Here is a 22,397-nt window from a genome sequence, read left to right on the forward strand (position 1 = left end):
AATTTCATTGTTTCTTCATTTCTCTAGAAGAACATAAGGAAGGAGCCATGTTTCACAGAGAAGTTTATAATAATCCCAGGTTATATCCTTCCATGTTTTGCAGAAGACCTTTTACTAATCCCAAGTCACCTCCTATTCTCTAAAACCTACATCCTAAAGTATTTGCCTCCTATTCTTCCTATTATGAGGAATAAGTGAGATTTATTGAACTGGCTTGTAAGCACCCACAAAACAGTAGCTATTTTCAATATTAGCTTAGAGGACACTTTCCCATTCATAACTTTTATCCCTCCCATTTCTGTCCTTTCTCCATCCCTAAATCCAGACCTGCTCTCCCAGCTGAATTCCTTCTCCCAGCTTGTCCTCATCTTCCACCTTCCTCATCACACCCACTGCAGGGCACACTTTCTTTGTTACTCTCACTCTATTTCTCTCTACAGTCTACCAGCAAAGTTATAACCTTTCTGTGTTTTGACCTTTTCTTCCAATCCTGCAGTGCCGAAATCCAAAAAACTAACATGGCAACAGGAGAAACTTCCTTAAAGGGTAGGGGAGGCATTGCCTGAACAGGCAAAGCCAGGACTCTCTGGCAAACAGGAAGAGAAAACATTGGAAACACTCACACCTCACACATGGCATCAGGTGTTGAAGTTAATTTGTTCCTAGTCAAGAGAGAAAGGACAGGACACTGATGTTTGCAAAATGTATTTAAAGGGCAGTTACTGAGTCCTCCCACAGCTTGGTGAGGCTGGCACTATTGACATCATCCTTATGTTATAGATAAGGGAGTCACATGGCAATAAGTCATGAATTTGGGTTGCAGCTGAAACCTTCGTTCTAGGTACTAGCGTAGTTTATAACACCACAGTAAATTTATATCCTAATAGTGAGGGCAACTAAGGAGGAAAGGGTTAAAGGGAGGAAAGAAAGAGTTGTGAGAGATTTCAGATCTACTTTGGATTGGGTGGTTAGAAAACTACTTTAGTAAAGAAAAGTTTGGATTTTATTCGAAATATGATGGAACTTTGTTTCTTTTCCAAAGACTCTTAGGTTCACAACCTAACTAGGTGACCATATTTCCTTCATCCTGGGCAGTGGACTGGAGATGTATGTTCTGGAGAGGTTGAAAAAGGGAGTCTTTTTTTCTCTTTTGGCATTACGTTAGGTGAGGATTTTGGTGCTCCACTGAAAATAAAATAATTAAATAAAATATACTTAATTAAAAATGAAACTGCCTGACTGCCAATCTCTCAGTGGCCATCCCTGATTATTTCCTCATCTCACTCCCTACTTCCCCACCCTACCAGAGATGAGGGGACTTTCCTTGGGTAAACTGGTGATAATACCATGCATAGATGATAATTATAGTGATCCCCAATAAGATGAGCTCACAACATTTCCTTGGAGTAAAGCCTGATACTCCCCAAGCCTGTGCATGATTACAGAGACCCCTCATCTATCACAATGGGCCACAGATAACACCTGAAGTAAACAAGCAAAAAGAAATAATAGTTTAATCAATTTCCTTAATAATGAGGTAAACATCAGAGGAAATAGTTAAAATGATTAGAAATGGTTGAAATCAGATGAAAACAAAAGATGAAAAGGGTTGGAGTGGGGGCTGTCATTTATTGAAAATGTTTATAGAAATATTTACTTTTATATTTATGCACATAATTATACTTTAATATGAATAAAAAGTAAATTTAAAGGCTGAACCATTATTAAAGTGTACCCAAATTCATAAACATGATGAGACTATTGATAAATAATTTAAAATCTAAATAAAAATTCACTGAAAAGATTGATGAAAAGTAAATAGAAAAAAACATGATTTACTAGGTTAAATGAAAATGAATTTATGTGGCTTTGTGTGACAAATTACATATTGTGGTATGAGGTGCTCTCTCTCTCTCTCTCTCTCTCTCTCTCTCTCTCTATATATATATATATATATATATATATATATAAACAGCTTTGGCTATTAAAAGGAATATTTTAAACTTATATGCAAAATATCCCATAATATTATTTTGTTCTTTCTCATGAGAAGCATCACTATGTAATATTTAAGAGTCCAGGTGAGCCAAACAGGATGGGTGTGAATCCTAACTTTGTCATGAACTAGCTAGCTGTTCCTAATTTTCCATCTGTAAAGTGGGTATGGTAATAACAGTTAGCTCATGGTGTTGACAAGAGGATTACATGGGTTAATATTTATAAAAATCAGAACAGTGCCTCATAGTAAGCACTACATGAGATTTTCTTAAATAAAAATCACTTATCAACTTTTGTTTGTTATAAACTTTACTAATATTATAGGTCCATTCCCAATTCATTACTTTTTAAAGCTAATATCCCAAACATCGGAAACTCAACATTTCTTATATTAAAACTTCCTACAAGGAGTATTTGAGTAACTAGCTTTCTATTTTGCTCAAGCATTTAAAATTAAACATACAAGTATATAAAACACATGTATCTGCATGTACGTTTAAATGACAACTTTAGTGGAAAAAGTTATGAACAATTAACTAAAGTAGGTACATGGTGGATCCATTTACTGTATTTAAGATACAGAGCCTCACACTGAAAAGCAGCACTTTTCAGTGTAATTTAATTATGTGTTTTAACCTTTTTTCTAGTGGTTAAAGTTAAATAGCATTATGGAGACAATGTAACTTTGAATGGACACTGGGAAAGGAAATTGCTATAGGATTAAAATTTAATGAAAAGTAGACTTCAATTGGATCCTTAATGGCAACTTTTTAAAGCACTGTTAATCTGTCAGCATGTGGGTAGTATTTGTAGAATTTGCATGCACTTTTGCCGTGTCCAGGTTCTCTTTTCCATTAAGGAAAAAAACTCTTCCATGAAATAAATAAGGGAAATTGCTATGGCTTCAGTCAACAAATATTACTAAGCACATGAAAAACTTCTAAGATACATAAGGAAAACTATAATTTGTCCCTGGGCGTATTACAAGGGAGGTAGGTCATAAACATGAGTTAAGCAATTCAGGAAAATTCACCTAATATCATAAAACCATAGGCGTCTTAACCGAAAATAAAGATTTATATAAGCAATAAAAAGTACCTGGAGATGAAGAAGGAGGGATAACTAGTGTGGCTGAGTGGTGCGGAATTCAATCCATAATGGAGAAAGAGGAATTCAATGGGTTCTTGGAAGGTGGATTCAATTGTGTATTCAAAGAAGAAAGGAACATATATTCCATTCATGGAAGATAAAATGGGCAAGGTCTGTTCAATAAACTAATTAGGGAAACAGAGAAGTAGAAAGGGCTTAGATATAGGGCTTCTAGATCTCTTTTTCAACTAAAAAAAAAAAAAAGAGTCTAGTTGCACTGACTTGAGCTAAGATTTCTCAGTATTGAGCCCGGAAGGAGATACAGGCATGATGTGTGACTTTATCAGGAGGTATCTGAAACATAACCAAGGACAAAAACAAATGAAAATCAGTGGTCAGACCAGAAAACCATGTCTAAAGTAAAGGAACTTTAATTAAGGGATCAGGACAAAAGGACCAAGTTTATATGGGCAAACAATATACAGATTTGGGGAGCTCTGCGAAGTGCTTCTGCCCAGAGTGAGGGATGCACTTACAGAGACCTGCAAACTCATTTGTGGTTGTGTTGGGGCTGTGAAGGACACCGTGCAGATTCCCACAAAAAGTTGGGATGCAAGTTTGGGATCAAATTATCAGAAATCATGAATTGGAAAGCAGATGTGAATTCTACTCTGGAGGCAATGAAGATCTGGAGATCTGGGTAGAACTAACTGATAGAAGGAGATTATTCATGTATCCCAAGGTAAGTGGCAATAAGATATGAACCAGAAAATTAGAAATGGAAGTAGAGAGAATGAAAAAGATATAAGACACATTGAGAAAGAAGGATTGTTAAGATTCGGTGATTATTTGGCTTCCAAAGTGAGATCAAGAAAAAAAAAGTGAGTCAAACATAATTCTAAGGACTTGAGAATAGGCGACAAGGAAAATCTTCTAGGGGAGCTGATGGAGGAGAGAGAAGGTGAAGATTACATTGTTTCCAGTTGGCAGGTGTTGAAAATAAAGTGTGAATGTGATGTTATTTACTGAATTTAATCAATGAAGAATTCATAGCCAGTTAAATATCTTAGGCTTTGCTGTTTAAAAATTTTTAAATTATACCTATTAATAACTGTTGATTCATAATTTTGATTAACCTAGGGAAAGTCTCATGTTGTTTTTATTGCAAGCTGATAGATAATATCTGGTATTTGAGTCAGCATGAATTCATTAAGCTTGAATCTAATGGTTTGGTTTTTTGGAGAGAAACGTTATTTCACTTTTTGCAGTATTCTTGGAGCTAGCTGCTAGGATGGAAATGATTTCATTGAAGCCAAAGTTCACTCTGGCATTGAAATTTCTTCAAGTTATGGGCCAGTTGTGGTCCATCACACCTTTGGAAATTTTATAGATGTGGAAAAGTAAGTAACACTAGGAATGGATACAGCAAGGCACTGACCAATGAGGTGGGACACAGGAGAAGAAATCATATAAATACAGTATTTCTGAAATGTTAACATGCTCGCAAATTACCGGGAGGATTTTGTTAAAATGCAAACTTCGATTCAACAGTTCTGTGGAGAAGCCCAGTACTCTGCATTTCTAACACACTCCCAGAAGATGCTTAAGTTGCTGATCCCTGGACCACATTTTGACTAGCAAGGCACTGGGAATCAGAAGAGAGGGATTTTAAATTCAAGGTTCCTGTGCTGCCCACTTTCAGTCTGCCTTTTCAGATCCACTCTCCACCTGTCTTCCCCTGGCTCTGTGCCCCAGGAGGCTGAGCTTTACGGAGGGCGTCAGTGGGCTTCTTTGGTCTGATCTGTTGGTTTTGGTCAGTGAGAGGAATTGGCTGAAACCAGACGGGAGAATGCGAATGAGAACTGGGTATGTATGATCAGTTTTGCTGTAACGTGCATTTGAGGTCCTAAAACTTACATGTGCAAAGTCATGAAATTCAAATCACAGAGCTAGCACAGAAATGGGATTGGGGCAGAGCCTTGAAAGCTTTCTCAGTGACACACACACACACACACACACACACACACACACACACACACGGGAACCAAATAAAAACTTCTGCGCAGTTTTATACATGTTGTGGTTGAAAAATATACACATACATATTACAATAAATATGGTACTTCACCTTGAAGAGGACCTGAAATTTAGTTCTAAGAGTGGGTATTGGAAAGCTGTAGAATATGAGTTATCATAAAGTGGTTGAAAGAAAATTATCTGAAATTGGAAGGAAAGTTGTAGCACCAGATGTGGATGGATTTGGCTCATAACACACAGTGAAGTGAGGTAGCTGGTAGATATTTGAGACGTGTGCATTTCGTGTATTCTTTGTCATCACGGTTCAGCTATGCAGTTTTCTCTCTTCACCTGGTATTTCTCCTGGATGAAACTGTGCATAAGGAAACATCAAATTCAGTTCTGCTCAGATTGTCCGCTAATATACCAATCACAGTGGAACAAATTTGCGTTTTCGAAGCCAGAGTTGTGCGGCAGGGTGCTGCAGACGCTATGCATTTCACGGTTTAAAGACCTGGCCTCTGTAGGTGTTGTCTCCTGTAGCCACAGAAATTCCTTCCAAGGTCTGTAACCAGCACTCACCTTTCCTCTTTAGAGCTGGGGTGGCCGCAGCCGCCAGTTATTTCTAACTCTAAGTGATTTCACCACTGACTGTTACTTTCACTAAACCCTGCCCACACCTTTGTCAAGAGTCCCTTTAATGCATGCCCAGCAATTACTTATGCTCTTTGAGTTTGTCATATGGGTCCTTCTAGTCCTGAAAAATGTTCAAATGTGATTAACAATGCGAAGAAGTAAAGGAGAACGAGGGGATTGGTGGAGGACTTTGGATTTCATTTGTACTGATGTTCACTAACAGATATTTAATGAACTGGTTCTGCACACAGAAGCCAGAGACTCTCTTTAAAAAGTCAGATCAAGTCATACCTTTCCTCAAAACCTTCGAATGGCTGCCCTCTTCTCTTAGAGTAAAAACAATGGTCCTTTCAATGGCTTACAAGACCCTCCATCACCTACTTTCCTGCTGCATCTCTGAATTTATTACTTGCCTGCATCAATTCTCCATTTTGCTCCCTCTGTTGCAGAGATGTTGGCCTCCTCGTGGTCCTGGAACACACCAGGAGGGCTTTTCAATAAGGGAGGCAAGTGTTTGTGGAGACATCTTCACCGAAGACATTTGAAGGCTGTTTTCTAGAGTAGGAGTACAGTTTGTAACAGGGAACACATTTCTAAGTATGAAGGCACTTCACTTTTCTGACTGGGTCAGACAATTCATTCATTCACCAAAAAGTTAAACGATATTATTCAAATTAAATGTTTTGAAGTTATGCCATATGAACCTAATGAAAAGGTACCAAACTACCATGGGTTCTTGGAAATCATCCAAAAAGTCCAATACCTGACCAAATGGGAATCTTACCATCCCTGAAGCTTGTCATCCAGTCATGGCCTGGAAATATTTCAGGTTCTCCTTTACATTGTATTAGGATTCAATGACAAATCATTTCTTGAGTGAAAAGATGTGTGGGTCTTCCTGCCCAATAGCTCCAGCCAGGCATTATGTCAAAAAGAGACCATGATTTGTTTCATTAAAATCGAGACCTCATTTTGTGTTTAAGGTTCATTTCTAAAAAGCTCTGAAATCCAGCAATTCTTCCTCATAGTCAACAGCCTCATCCACTTCTGTCTTTAGTCAAAACATAGCCAGAATCTGTTCCACTTTTCAGGGTTCACTTATATTTTTCTGGAAAATGTTCTGTTTTGCATTCTTATAACTATCACCAGGATCATACACTCTTACAGGCAGACAAATGAGGGAACACTTTTAATGATACAAATAAATGACATTTCATAGTTTGAAAGTTTAAACAATGTGCCATTTTTTTCTCCCATTGTTTTTGTTTTTGTTTGTCTTCTATATTCTCTAGTATTCTCCCCTAGCATTACTGAACATCTGACCTCTCTGAAAGAGAAAATATAATATCTAAAGAGAAATAAGTCTTCAGATTTGTTTAGATTTCTCTGCAATTAGTGTTTGTAAAAACATGATAATATTTACAATTCACTCTATACTTAGTATTTATATGATTCTTATAAAGTCTTATTTCAATTTAGAAGTATAAGAAAACCAGGGGATCTATTTCCTTATATTTCTATCTGAGAATAATTTTTATTGAGCTTTCAGGACTAGTCTAAGAATAATTATGTTACATGGAAGTCACTGAGTGGTTTAAGACAAGGCTTAACTATTCTTTTTGAAAACAAGGCTACTTTCTGATTCTGATGTATCTGATTATATGAAATATTTAAATTAAGGATCTATTTCACTGTTCTTAATGAAGTGGTTCAAAGCCAAAAGGAAAATAAAACTTTACTTTCTATATTTAAAACAGTTTTTGTGAATAGCAGTTATATAAACTCAGAGAGAGCATTAGTAAAATAATGATATGTAAATCATAATATTCATTCAGTTTTTCATTCATTCAGTGTTTATAGAACATTGATTATGTGGAAGAATCGCACTAAAATAACAAAGAAGTGTGGTGGTGTATACTGTTTCATGTTTTCATATTGAAGGACACAGTAGCTTTAAAACTGGTAAATTATAGACTCCTTGGGCAACTAAATTACAGTTTTTGCTTCTTTGTAATGAAAATCTTCCTCATAAAGATTTTCATGATAAATATTGGTCTCTAATTGTTTGCAGTATATTCATTTACATCTCACTGACTAGAAGCCAGACTCTTGAAGAGGAGGGATGTTACAGTTCTGCATTCCTCAAGTGCAGAGCTGAAGTGTAAGGCAAGGAGTGGAAACTGAATAAATATGTGTTGAGTGATGTGAAATAATTCATGTACCATGTGGATGTTTAGTGACGTAAACCAATGAACATCTGCAAGATTGAATTTATGTTTTATGTAGATGTTTAGTCGCTCTTTATATATCTTCTTAAATGGAAACTAGCCTGTACTATAATCATACAAGTACTAAGTATAGAGTGAATTATATATACTATTATCAGGTTTTTGTGAAAATTTGATGTGAGGAAATCTTAATCAGGAACTATTTCTCTTCAGATATTCTATTTTCTCTTCCAGTGAAGTCAGATGCTCAGGAAAGACACTATGGGAAAATCCAAAAGAATACAGAAGACAAACAAAAAACAATGTTAAAAAACCCAGTGACAATATTTTAGATAGTAACACTGAAAAAGAACAGAACATCAATTGTACAGTTTGAACAGATAGGGGCTGTGTATAAAAGTGACAAGAAATATAATAATTTAGTATCTTCATGATAGCTGGCTTACAGTGAAGCTGATGAATAGGCAGGTGCCCTCTGAGAAAAGCATTGGTGGTACCACCATTAAATGAAGATCAACAGAGACCCACTTTCTCAGGCAATTTTCTATTCTTGTGTAGCAACAGAAAACACACGGATGGGTAGAACATCTGTTGAATTGTTTCTAATGTGCCAAGCTAGTCTGGGCTTTTCCTTTTGAGAAACAGGGTTTAAAAAAGGAAATGAGAAAAACGTGGCAGAAAATTAGGAAAAAATATTTATATAAGGAAGTCTTCACAAGAAATACTGTAAATTCCTGATAGAAAATAAGTTGACAGGCAGCTTGATGACAAAGCTGAGGGAGAAAGACAAGAGATTCTGGGTTTCATTTTTTCATCAGGGACAATTAAATGCAACAGCAATTCTGTAGAGCTGGGTTTTAGAGAAGACATAATTTTTGTAACATTCGTTCCTTCTCCTTGCTGATTTATGAAGAAACAATGGCAGTGAAGAAAAGGAGGGTAAGAGCTATCTAGGATGAGGACGATCTCACATGGCAGCTGTAGGGAGTTGGCAGGGAGCTGACAGAGGGTGGAGACTTCTCATTCTCAAAAGTCAAGGAGGATTTAATACCAAACACAAGGCTTACTATAGAGAAACAGGAGCACAGAACATGGATGATGTGCTTTTAAGAAGCTTAGCAAGTATGCCAACTGACATAATTTCCAGGCTAACCCGAATACAAATATATATAGCAGTCTAGGAAATTAAATCTATTTATGTTCAATATTTGAATACGGATTGTTACCAACAAATCATTCTTTGCCTTCATGTCTAATTATATTGGTTAAGATTGACAAAATTGATAAATATTAGTTGGCTATGTGCTCCACTTAAACACTTAAAACTAAGGTCTTTTTACACAAACACTTTGGTTGAGTGAATCTGATCCTGTTTCAGGGATGGGTCAGTGAGCAGAACTAGGGTAAATATGTATGAGCTACTTGTCAGAGGAGTTGCCTGTATTTCTAGGAAGTAAGGCTAGAAAAATGATGACTTCTTTATTTCTTGTCCTTTGGAATCTTTCTTTTCTTTTGGGAATAACCCAATTCATGATAGGCCCTTTAAAAATCAGTTACTGAACAATCGTGAATCTCTACAGCCCACATCTTAATGTTGCACTTGTCAGGATTTCCAGAGGTTTTGAAGGGAAGTTCATCTTATTCCTATGAATACTAGAGTTTCTGTAATTGCATTAATTCCATGTTACAAGTGAAACAGTCTCTGGGAAAAAAAAATAATTTAAAACCTTTTATGGAGGAAAGAGCAGCAATTAAAAAAAAAAGACCTGCTAGACTTACAAAGAAAAATAGAAACACTAATAAGAAGGCTTTATTTCACATGTTACTGTCCATATATAAGGTAAACAACAAAATGATCAGGTACATGTAAAAATCTGCGCCCTTAAAACACTTCTTTTTTGTCTGAATGTTGATTATTCATGTAACCCAAACTGAGTAATTGCCATTATAGAAACAAAGGAAGTTTCAGAGAACAAATAATACACATCAATTTACCCTCCATAGCCCCCAGTTCTTAAAAGTAGGCAGTATTAAAAGGATATTCTACCAAATTTTTTAAATTAATGTATCAAAAGAGAAAAATAATGTGGTCATCTCTATAGTTTCTGAAAGATATTAGAATAATATTTAATATCTAAAATAATAGTCAATGCATATTTCTACAATAGATAAAATATGAATAAACACTTCACATTCTGATAAAATAGTAATAGATGGATATTACTACAATATGTTATAATTGGAACAGATGATAATGTAATGATTACGACATAATGTATTAATCCAAAGCTTACATCATGCTTTAGCCCTGAAGTTAGGAACATGATAAGGTTATCTGCTATCATTTTTATTATTTAACATTGTTATAGAGATGGCAGCCATTGCAAAAGAACAAAACAGGAGGTATAAAGTAGAATGTAAAAAGGATCATTGCTAACAGACAAACTGAGTGTTTACCTAGAAAACCTAAAAGAATCAATTAAAAAACCATAACAAATAAAAATTTAGTAGATGGCTATGTACAAGTTTAATATACATAAGTCAATAAAATTTAATTATGCAACCACAAGCAGAAGAACTAGTTAGAAACTAGTTACAAAAATCTAATAAAGGAAATATCTCATTTATAAAAACAATACAATGTTTACATACCTAGAATTAAATGAATTGAAATATACATATATGTAAATAACAGACTGAAGTAAGAAGATAAATGGACATAATCTTAATGGTTGATTTTGAAACACTTCTTTGTGACAATGAATGATCAAACAAACAAAAACAACTACCCAGGATATTAAAAATTCAAACAACATAATTAACTAGCTAAGAATTTTGCATCCATAGAAAACCCTTACTCATTTCCATTACACATGGAACATTTGCCAAATCGAGCAAATAGAACCCAAAATAAACATCTGCAAAATCATTATTATGCATTCCTTATTTTATAACCCTGATGCAATGAATTTAGAAATTGAACAATAAAGAAAACTGCATTCCCTATATTTTTAAATCTAAAACAAACAAAAAACACCCTTTCTAAGAAATTCATAGTCTAAAAAGGAAATTATGAAGTGAATTATTAAATAATTACAATTGAATGATAAGGAAAATAACTTGTAAAATAAAGTAAAAATTTTTACATTTAAATTTACATGTTAGAAAAGACAGTAGGGAAATGTAATATTCAACTTACAAGCTTAGAAAATGAGAAATCATGAGCACCCAAATGAAGTAGAAGTAAAAAGGTAAAAGAAAGGGGTTAACAAAATAGAAGACAAAGGAACAACAGAGTAGTTTTACAAAAACAAACCAAAAAATTTACAATAAAAGAGTCAAACTAATAAGATTGATCAAGGAGAAGAAAAGAGGAAAATTGAACAATATTAGGAATGGAAAAAAACAACCACAGACTTAAAAAACTCTGTAGTGGAAAAACAAATTTATAAAATAGACAATTTTCAAAATAAATTTAAATTAGCAAAACTGACTCAAAAAGAAAGAGAAAAATCTACTAGATCTATAGCCATTAAAGATGTTGAATTGGTAGTTTAAAATACAGTCAATTTTCATTTCTCACAGTAGATATGTTTGTTCTATAAAGTCACTGAACATTGAACTAGGAAATATAAACCATTGTTCCTAGGGAAAAATACATGTTAGATTCCTGTGGGCTTCTGATCACAACATTTATTTTGTAGTTACAAATAATGCTAATGATTAAGCAAATTCAAAGTACAGATTCTCTAATAATGAGGATTGACTGTAAATCCAAAAATTTACAAAGCCCAATTCTTCATAGGAAGGTTTTTTAAAACTTTCAAGAAACTGATCATCTTTATCTTATACAAATTATTCAAAAGAAGAGAAAAAATGGAAAAGCTTCCCCCCTTATTTATAAGCTTGAAAACAAAACTAGATAAGGGAGAAAATTATTAGACAATTCATTTAATAACAGAGAGGACAAATTCAAATAAAGCATTATCAGCAAACCAAACTAAAAAACTGTTCAAAAATTCAAATAGATATGAAGGGGGATTTTAATAGTAGAAGACAAAATGGTTCACACTATTAACAGATGAAAGGAGAAACCTATGATCATCTCAATAAATGCTGAAATGTAAGAATTACATAAACTGAACACTTCTTTTTGTCATTAAAAAACAAAACAAAACAAAGCAACACCCTGCCTTTTGTTGTCATAGATCTCTGGTTCTCAAACTTGAGCATACATCCAAATTATATAGAGGACTCGCTAAAATGCAGATTGCCCTGCCACACCCTAGTGGTTTCGATTTAGTAGTTCTGGTGTGGGGTCAGATATTCATTTTTAATAGGTTCAAAGGTGATATTGATACTGCTGGGCCAGATGGCACTTTGAGAACCACTGTCATAGGGTATGTAGGCCTAGTGTAATCACATTCTAATTTTTCAAGAACAATCAGAAATATGAACTTTTATATAAAATATACAGTTTTAGTAAATGGTGCAGCCCATAGCAATCATGTTGATTTAGGGAATTTCTGATGTGTGTACACCCCTTAAAAAATTAGAGATGAATGTTTTGTGGTTTGTAATTTTCCTGCCCATTTATATATGCCTCAGTTTATACTGCTATTGAAGAAGTTCTCCAGAATTATTCTGTTAAATGCGCTGATTCTACAGTTCTTGTCTTCTTAAAGGAAAGAAGTCAATCAAGAAACCAGATAGCAAGAGAAAGCAGTGAGGAATTTATTGGGCTAAAGCAAAATATACTTTTGAGACAGGACAGCAGCTGTCTGGAAACCAGAAGGAGCCCTATTAAGGTTAGGTTGGTGTTTATTTTGTCCTAAGACGGCAGGCAGTCCTGCCCTATGTCTCGTGTCCTTTCCTGATAGTTTGATTGACAGCTCAAGGTTATATAATCTTTCTCTCAGTACACAGACACCTTACCCATAAGTACCTAAGCAAAACCCACAGGGGGTCCAAAACCATAATGTTAATTAGATTTAGATGTTAATAGTTGGGGTTACTTTTGGACAAGGTCTTCAGACCTTGCACATGCCCCTGTGATCCTGGACCTTTTGACACTTGGGGTGTCTGGGCCTCCTGATAAGCTAGGTGTCCTTGACTGGAACTGGGGGCTAAGGAGGGCTTAGAGATTGGCCAGGGAGGAGTCTTCCTTGGTGATAGGCTGGCCCCTCTCTCCTGTTTATGTCTAACTGTCTCCTCTTACAATTCTGCCTTTAGTACTTAATCATCAGCTGCTTTGTAATCAATTTGATATATATGTAATGGATCCCATATCAATGATTCCAATAAGTTGCCAACACATAAAATGGACCATGCACTGTTTTCATATAGCTTGCTTTTTTTCTTCCTTTAAAACAAAGGATGTAATGGTTTTAAGCAGAAAAAAAAGGATTCTTGTGATACAGATTTTTGCTCAATTGAGTTAATGCTTCATTTTTATTCAGAGAAGAAAATAGTACAAATTAGAAATGGAAAATAATTGCATTTAACTAGTATTTTCAGTTTTATGTGGGAAATCATGAGCAAGAGCACAAATATGTTAAAATGAGGAAGCTTGATCAGTGTATTAATTATTTTGTTTCTTTAAAGTTCAGCATATATTTGTTATTTCACCATTTTTTTCTCTGCTTTAGATTTGTTGTTCCTGGTTTTCGGGAGTAGCATTTGGCATCATATATTTAAAAAGAGAAAGAAACCTGAGAGAAAACATAAAAGCTTTTCGTTCTTTGGTAACACACTAGTGCATTTGTACATAAGTATTTTTGTTCTGAAGCTATTCATCATCGAGAACACATTTGAAGACATTTTATACAGCTGAAGTTAACATTTTAAAGGAAACAGTAGTACTTGTAAATCTGTGTCATCAAAATTTTTTAGAAGTGCCAAATAAATATTTTCCTTTCAATTTAGTATTTTTTTCTAATTTAAAAGGAGTGGGCAAATTTTACTGTACCAGTCAGTGATAGATGAATGGCAGAGAATGTCCCATTCTGTACTTCAGCCTAGGAATGGAGCAAGTGTATAGCTGAACACAGGGCCAGGAGAAGCACCGGAGTGGCTCCAAAATCAGCCTTGTGTTGATAAAAACTATTGTAAAGTGCAGACATCTTAAAGAATATGATAAAAATACTGTATTTCTTTAAAACATATATATTTCTTTGGTCAACATGAATAAATCATGAATTCTCAAGTGATTTGTTGGTGGTTTCATGAAATAAGTTGGTCATTGGTCTGAATCTGGAGTAGTTCTTTTACTTTTAGGTACCGAAAAGATATGTTTGAAGGAATAAGAATTCACTTTCTGTGAAAAGAAAAATTGAAAGCAGGTAAGAAATGAATTAGACAACACAAGTTATAATGAAAAGATTTCATTCACTTCCCTTAGCTTTTATTAAGAATGGGTTTTCAGAATACAAAGCAAAAAGAGGAATGATTTTGCATTTTGTATGTAGAATCAGTTATTTGCATCCTCAAAAGATTTGTCTTTAATTTTTAAAGTAAATTGTATTGATCCCATGGATTACTATAAATTTTTAACTGTCATTTAGACTTTTTGTACTTGGGTGGAGTTCTTTATCCATGGTATTCTTTTTAAGGGACTTAGATCCATGATTTTAAATCCTTTTTCCTTAAGTCCTCTTTGAAGGTCAATTTTTTATTTTATTCCCCGTCTACTAGTAAGGAAATGTATGCTTTAGTTTTATGTTCTCTTTGTATTCCCACATTTCTAGGTGTACTTGGAGTTCTTTTTTGTATCTTTGAATTTCTATATCACATCAGTTTCATTCTGACAGATGCAGCCTCTAAAATAAGCTATGTGATGCACTCAAACCTAAAATAAACCATTACTTGAGGGTTAGGTGCGTCATACCTGCAAATAACCTCATTTATCTAGAGAAATGTATTCAATGCTTATTGTATAAATACCAGTGTTTCAGCATGCTCTCTAATACCATCTGTCACTTTTTTCTGTACACTACATAATTTAAAGTATGCCTTATTCCATTTTTCTGAGATGCAGAGTTCTTGCTTATATTCTACATACTGTGACAAGAATCCAGGTGTATTATGAAAATTATGCCAATATTATCCAAGATAAAATTTTAATGCATGTTGAATTAAGTACTTTCTCTGTTGCTAAGATAAACATCAAGGTAAGCTCATACCATTGGCATCTTTCATCAACTTCTTTTAAAGTGCATTTTAAACCCAATGTTCTGGAAAGTAGAAAAGTAAATGCTGTTTCTAGTAGAGGAATGTCAGTTTGTCCCTGGTTAGGCTATGGGAGCTCCCTGCTAACGAGCAAGCAGAAGAGACGAAAATGAAAATATCACATGGAAACATGCTGATGAGAAATGAGCATGTTTTTTTTCTCATACCTTGCTTGAAACACTTTTATTTCCTGGATAAGAATAAGATTTTAATTAGACTTATATTCATAGGAATGTAGATCCAGAATATGTCAGAAAAGGTTAGAATAACAAACATGTTGAGTAAATACTAAATGCCAGGCATGAGGCTAGGTTGAGGACCTCGAAGTAGATGAGATCCCAGGTGCTCACACTGTAATGGAGACAGACACAGAGAGGTCACAATGGAGGAGGGCCTAGGAACTACAGAGCTGCTGGAAGAGAGGCCTAATTCAGCCGCTGGAAAGAAGGAGGTGCCAGGAAGAGCTTTCCAAGGGAAGTTTTACCTGAACTGCAACTTGAAGAATGAGTAGGAGTTAATGGTTTAGGTTGTTTTAGATCATATATCATCTAAGCGGTTTTAGGAAATAGAAATTCTGAAATTACCTTGTCATGTACAATTCTGTAAATTGGATCAAAGGAGACAGTTCATGTATCTTCTCTTTTCCACTTTCTTATATACACATATACACCAACCTGTAAGTGTAGCTTTATTATCACATATATTGCTTTATAGTTAGAACTATATGATGCAAATGTATGTGTGAGAATAGGTGATAGGAATTATATATTAGATCATCACTTTAATGGAGCTAACTTCTACCTTCCTAGGCATAATTGCATATTTCTCTTCACACACTGAATTTCTCTCTAAACACAAGGAATACATGTTCTTAAAAACAAGACACAGAAACAGGCAATTCTATTGGCTGTGGTTTGCATTTCTTTTGGACATACTGTCTCATTACTGTGGCAGATTCTTTATTTCAAAAATTGCAAAAGTGAAATTAGGGGAATGAATGTGTGCTTGCGTGCACCATGGGGGTCCCTTCTATGGGAGGAATAACCTTGTATTCCAGCTTTGACGATTTTCCATTACACAACTTTGGAGGGAGGAGAATCAGTGTCCTAACACATACATCTTTTTGTCTGATAATGAGATACACATTTTGTAAATATGCATGTTGCTATAAATTAGATAAGTCTTACATGGAACAGATGTTACTCTGGCTATGAATTCAGTTTTATCATGGATAGAGGAAAGTATTGCAACAAATCAATATGAATCAATATGATAGAGAAACCTAGAGAAAATACCCCTTTGATAAGCTCTTTGGCTGTCTTCTTCAGAGAAGAGCCTCTGGCAGGTATGTAAGAACAGGCAACGATTCACGAATAGTGAATAACATTTCCCACTATTTATTCTTGTAATACATTTTTATTAACTCTTTTAATATCTATCATTCTAAGCTCTATCTACACCAACACAATTACTTTTAGTCTGTAATGTTCTATACATTTTTTCTTATCTGGCTGAAGAAATTCATGATTTTTTATTTATTTTGCCTACTCATTTATATTATGATATACTTCAGACTTAAAAAAAATAAGAGAATAATACACTACTCTCTCTTGTATCTACTATAGAACTTAACAATGAAGGCATTACAAATATACACAAAGCCCTTTTATGTATGACTCCATGATTTCATTTTGTGAGATAAAGACTAGAAGTAACAACTGTCCTAAATTTATTACTTATATTTCTATATGTTTTATACTTTTACCAACTAAGTAAATTTCATAATTTAACCAATATGTATTGTTAAATAATGTGTGGTATTACTTCACATATTTTAATATATCCTGATAATATACTTCTTTTACTCAACACTGTGTTTTTGCTTTTTTTCCCTTATGTGACTCTCATTCATTCATATTCATTGCTGTAAAATATTCCACATATGACTTCACTACAATTTGTCCTTCTCACTTTGATAGACTTAGGTTGTTTTCAAGTGTTTGCTATTGCAAACAAAGACACTATGAATGTCTTTGTACTTGTTCCTTGTGTACATGTGTAATACTTTTGTAGGTCATATATCAGTGAAATTGCTAGTTTAGAAACTATTCCTTTAAAAGTATAAAATATAGCCAAACTGACCTCTCAACTCTTATAACAATTTTCTCTTCCACTGACAATTTACAAGAATTCTGGAAATAAAGACAAATTGATCTCTTCCCTTCCAAAATGCATGTGCTTTTATTCATTGTTGAATAAAGTGTAAAAAACTGATATCTTTTTCTTGTTTTTGAGTTTGAGGGAATTATTCAGTTTTCAATCTGAAGAAGATGTTACTTGTAGAATTTTATAGATGCCCATTATCAGATTGGTGAAATTACTTTCTAGTCTTAGTTTCTAAGAATTTATGCAACTCAGTGTTTTGCTTATGGGTCAAAATTTCTTGCTTCATTGCTTTTCTAATTTTTTTCAACTGGCGACTGGACATGATGATTTTTGTGGTTGATTGCTTAGATTTTGTAATCTTCCTTTAAATACTGTTGCACTTTTTCTGGGAAACAATTGAATTATTATGGATCGTTTGATCGTTTTGAGCCTTGTTTTTAAAAATTCAAGAGAGTGGAGATTGATTAGTCGTTACAGTTTCCACTAACTGTCCTGATGATCATCAAGGATGGTCCGCTCTGATTGGTCAGAGTTTAAATGACTCCCTTTCTTATGTGAGTTCTGGAAATTCTGCAGTTTTAGCACCCTGGTTATTACTGACTGACCACATGGAGTTTTGTTGTAAGCATGCACAGTTTAGTGTTCAGCAACAGACTCAGAGGTATTCCTGTACAGATTCCTGAAATTCTTTGAGTAGTTTCTTTGCCTTTGGAAATCACCTAGCAATTTCTAGCTAACTTGGGCTTACTGAACTGAAATATTTTTCTCTTCCAGAAGACCACCATGCCTTGCTTGTGGTTTCCCTCATTCTACCATAATTCAGATTGTGCCTCCAAGAGGAGATACATAGGGACTACGGGGCTCATTTCTCTCATTCCCCCTTCTCAGAGGTCATAGTTTTACTCTGCATATTTTCCAATATCTGAAAACAGGTTTTTATTATATTTTGTCCATTTTTCTAGTCGTTTCCAGGAGGAAATTAACTCCAGATTAAGTGCTATTACTCCATTATGGCTGGAAGCACAAGTCTTATTGTTATATTTTTAAAACCAGACAATATTTTTACAGAAGTTCTAGGTTTACAACAAAATTACAGAGATTTCCCATATAGCTCCTGCCCCCACACAAGCATAGCCTCACCTGTTATCAACATCCCCCACAAGAGGGGTACATTAATTACAATTGATGAACCTCTACTGACACATCATCATTACTCAAAGTCCATAGTTCACATTAGAATTCACTCTTGGTGTCGTACATTTTGTGGGTTTGGACAAATATATAATAACATGTATCCACTATTACAGTATCAGAAAGAATAGTTTCCCTGCCCTAAAAATCCTTTGTGTTCTGCCCCTTTATCCCCATTCCCCATACCTACCCCTGGCAATCACCGATCCTTTCACTGCCTTCATGTTTTTACCTTTTCCATAATATCACATATTTGGAATCATACAGTATGTAACCTTTTCAGATTGGTTTCTTTCATTTAGTAAACTGCATTTAAGTTTCCTCCATGCTTTCCATGGCTTGATAGCTTATTACTCTTTAGTGCCAAATAATATGCATTGTCTGGATATACCACAGTTTATTTACCTATTCTCCTACTGAAGGACATCTTGGTTGCTTCCAAATTTTGACATTTATGAATAAAGCTGCTAGCAACATCTGTGAGCAGGTTTTTGTGTAGACATAAATTTAAACTACTTTGGATAAATAGATCATACCAAGGAGTGTGATTGCTGGTTTGTATGGTAAGAGTATGTTTAGTTTTGTAAGAAACTGTCAAATTGTCTTCCAAATGGCTGTATCATTTTACATTCCTACGAGCAAGAAATGTGAGTTATTGTTGCTCCACAAACTTACCAGTATTTTGTGTTGTCAGTGTTCTGGTTACTGGCCATTTTAACAGGTGTGTAGTAGTTATCTCGTTGTTTTAATTTGTATTTCCCTGATGACATATGATCTGGAGGATCTTTTCATGTGTTTATATTTCATGTGTATATCTTCTTTGATGAGATGTATTTACAGGTCTTTGGTTTATTTTTATGTCAAGTTGTTTTCTTATTGTTGAGTTTTAAGTGTTCTTTGTATATTTTGAATAATGGTCCTTTATCAGATGTGTCTTTTGCAAATATTTTCTCCCAGTGTGTGCCTTGACTCCTCATTCTTTTTGGTATTGTTTTTAGCAGAGAATAAGTTTTATATTTTAATCCAAGTCCAGTTTATCAATTCTTTCTTTCACAGATCATGACCAAAAAATCATTTGGCCATATTGTTGTTATGGCCAAAAAATCATTGTCATACCCAACATCATCTAGTTTTTCTCCTATATTTTCTAGGAGTTTTATATGCTTTTTACATTTAGGTCTGTGATTCATTTTGAGTTTATTTTTTATGCACAATATAAGGTCTGTGTCTAGATTCTTCTTGGTTCTTTTGCATGTAGATATCTGATTATTCCAGTCACGTTTGTTAAAAAGAGTATCTTTGTTCCATTGTATTGCCTTTGCTTCTTTGTCAAAGGCCAGTTGACTATATTTATGTCAGTCTATTTCTGGGATCTCTATTCTGTTCTGTTCTATTTGTCTATTCTTTCTTCAATACTGAACTGTCTTGATTAATGTAACTTTATAGTAAGTCTTGAAGTCACATAATGTTAGTCCTCAAACTAATCCTCTCATTCAGTATTGTGTTGGTTACTATGGGCTTTTTGCCTTTCCACATAAACGTCAGAATCAGTTTTTCTGTTATAAAATAACAACTGGGATTTGACTGGGATTGCATTGACTATAGATCAAGTTAAGAGCTGATATCTTTACAATATTGAGTCTTCCTATCCATAAACATGGAATATCTCTCCATTTATATAACACTTCTTTGTTATCTTTCTTCACAGTTTTGTAGTCTTCCTTATAGATAATATGCACAATTTTTTTAGATTTATACATAAGTATTTCATTTTAGGGGATGGTAATGTATATAGCATAGTGTTTTTAATTTCTAATTTCACTTGTTCATTGCTGGTATAAGGGCAAGTGATTGACTTCTGTATATTCGCTTTGTATGCTGCAACCTTGCTGTAATCACTCATTAGTTCCAGGGGTTGTTTTTTTGTTGTTGATTCTCCTAGATGTTTTACATAGACAATCATCATCTGTAAAGACAGGCTTATTCCTTTCTTTTTAATTTGTATACATTTTATTTCCCTTTCTTGTCTTATTGCATTATCTCAGCTTTCTAATACATGTTCAAAAGTGATGGTGAGAAGAGATACCCTTGCATATGTTCCTCGTCTTAATGGGAAAGCTTCAAGTTTCTCACCATTAAGTATGATATTAGCTATTTTTCTTTTAGGTATTCTTTATCAAGTTTAGGAAGTTCCCATGTGTTTCTAGATTACTGAGAGTTACTACTACCTTTAAATATCACATTTTACCTTTGTATGGAAATTCAGCTGAATTTTGTATATTAATCTTCTATCCAGTATTCTTGCTTAAATCTTATTAATTGTAATAATTTGCCTTCTATTCTTTTCAGTGTTTTTTTCTGTGATAATTACAGTTTTAATTTTTCTGTCCCAAATCTTGTAGGTTTTAGTTCCTGTTCTTGTCATCCTAGACTGACAATAACAGTCAGTATGCTGCTAAATAAAAGTAGTATTGGCAGGCATCTTTGTCTTAATCTTAATTTTTAAAGGCAATGTTTCTAGAATTTCAACATTGATTATGGAAATAATCATAGGTTTTTGTCAGATAATCTGGATCTCTCATGAATGTGTTAATTTGTAAGGTGACAGAAAATGTGACAAAAATCTACTATTTTAAACACATGGAAGTTATCTTTTCTCATGTAAAAATCTTAGATGTAAACCTTTTCCTGAAGTTCTCAAAATACCTGCTGCAAGTTCAGCTACTCAGGCCAGAACTCTTACAAAGCAAACTGGGAAAATGAGTATTAAGCTTTCCAGTTTATATAATAAAAGACAGCATTAGAAAAATAATTGAAATTGTGTATTAGATTAACCAAACTATAATGTCAGCACAACTTACTTTACTTAGGTTAAGGAAATTCTCTTTTATCTCTGGCTTGATAATGTTTTCATTTGCTGTTTTTAATCTTCAATTGGAATTAATTTAATAGAATATGGTTGTTTTGCATGCACAAAAATTATGTTCTTTGTCCTTCAATCTATTAATGTGTTGTATTACATTATGAGAACTTGTAGTATTGCATCATCCCTACACTTCTAAGATACACCCAGCGTGATCATGTTTTATTTTTTAATACATTGCAGATTTCAATTTACAGATATGCATTTTTATAAGTTTTGTATATTTTTGTAGTAAGCTATAGTCAAACCTACTGTGGGCCTAGTAATTCAATAGAAAAACAGTTTTAATGACACAAAATAGTATCATTGTAGTGTAGGAAGGAACTAATTTATATAATAGTAAACAGATCCTTGAATGATGATATGACCCCTACCCTTTTTTTAATGCATAAATAGAAGAAAGCTAGTGATTTGGTGTGGTGGGTCTGATGTGGTAGGTTTCTCATCCTTCCCTCTCTTCATTGAAAACAACACAGGAAGCACTTCCCAAGAACTGGGAAGCTGTATCTACTTTCTCACTAGTGTCTTTATCTCATATATTTTGTGTTTTATTTGTTCACTGGTGCAACGGGAAACTGAAATGAAGGTCACCATGTATTAGATTTCAGTCATCATTCTTGGCAGTCTTCCAATCTTGTTGTTCTAGCCTCACTCTATAATAAAAGTGAAACTGGTTTTTAATTATTTCTTATACTGTTCTTTTATGATTTTGACCCAAACATTTTAATCTTATAAAATTACTAGAATGTTTTTCTTTTCTTTCTTTTCCTTTTTTTGGAAGTTCGGTATAAATTTTCAATAGAATTACTTGACTTGGCCTTTTGATATTGTTCTTTGTGTTTGTTTGGGTTGAGAGATAGATTTTTATCTACTGATTCAATTTCTTTAATGATCAAAGGTATTTTTAAGATTCTTCTCTTTCT

The sequence above is a fragment of the Manis pentadactyla genome, chromosome 1, assembly GCF_030020395.1.
Source record: "Manis pentadactyla isolate mManPen7 chromosome 1, mManPen7.hap1, whole genome shotgun sequence".
In the NCBI taxonomy this organism is placed as follows: domain Eukaryota; kingdom Metazoa; phylum Chordata; class Mammalia; order Pholidota; family Manidae; genus Manis; species Manis pentadactyla.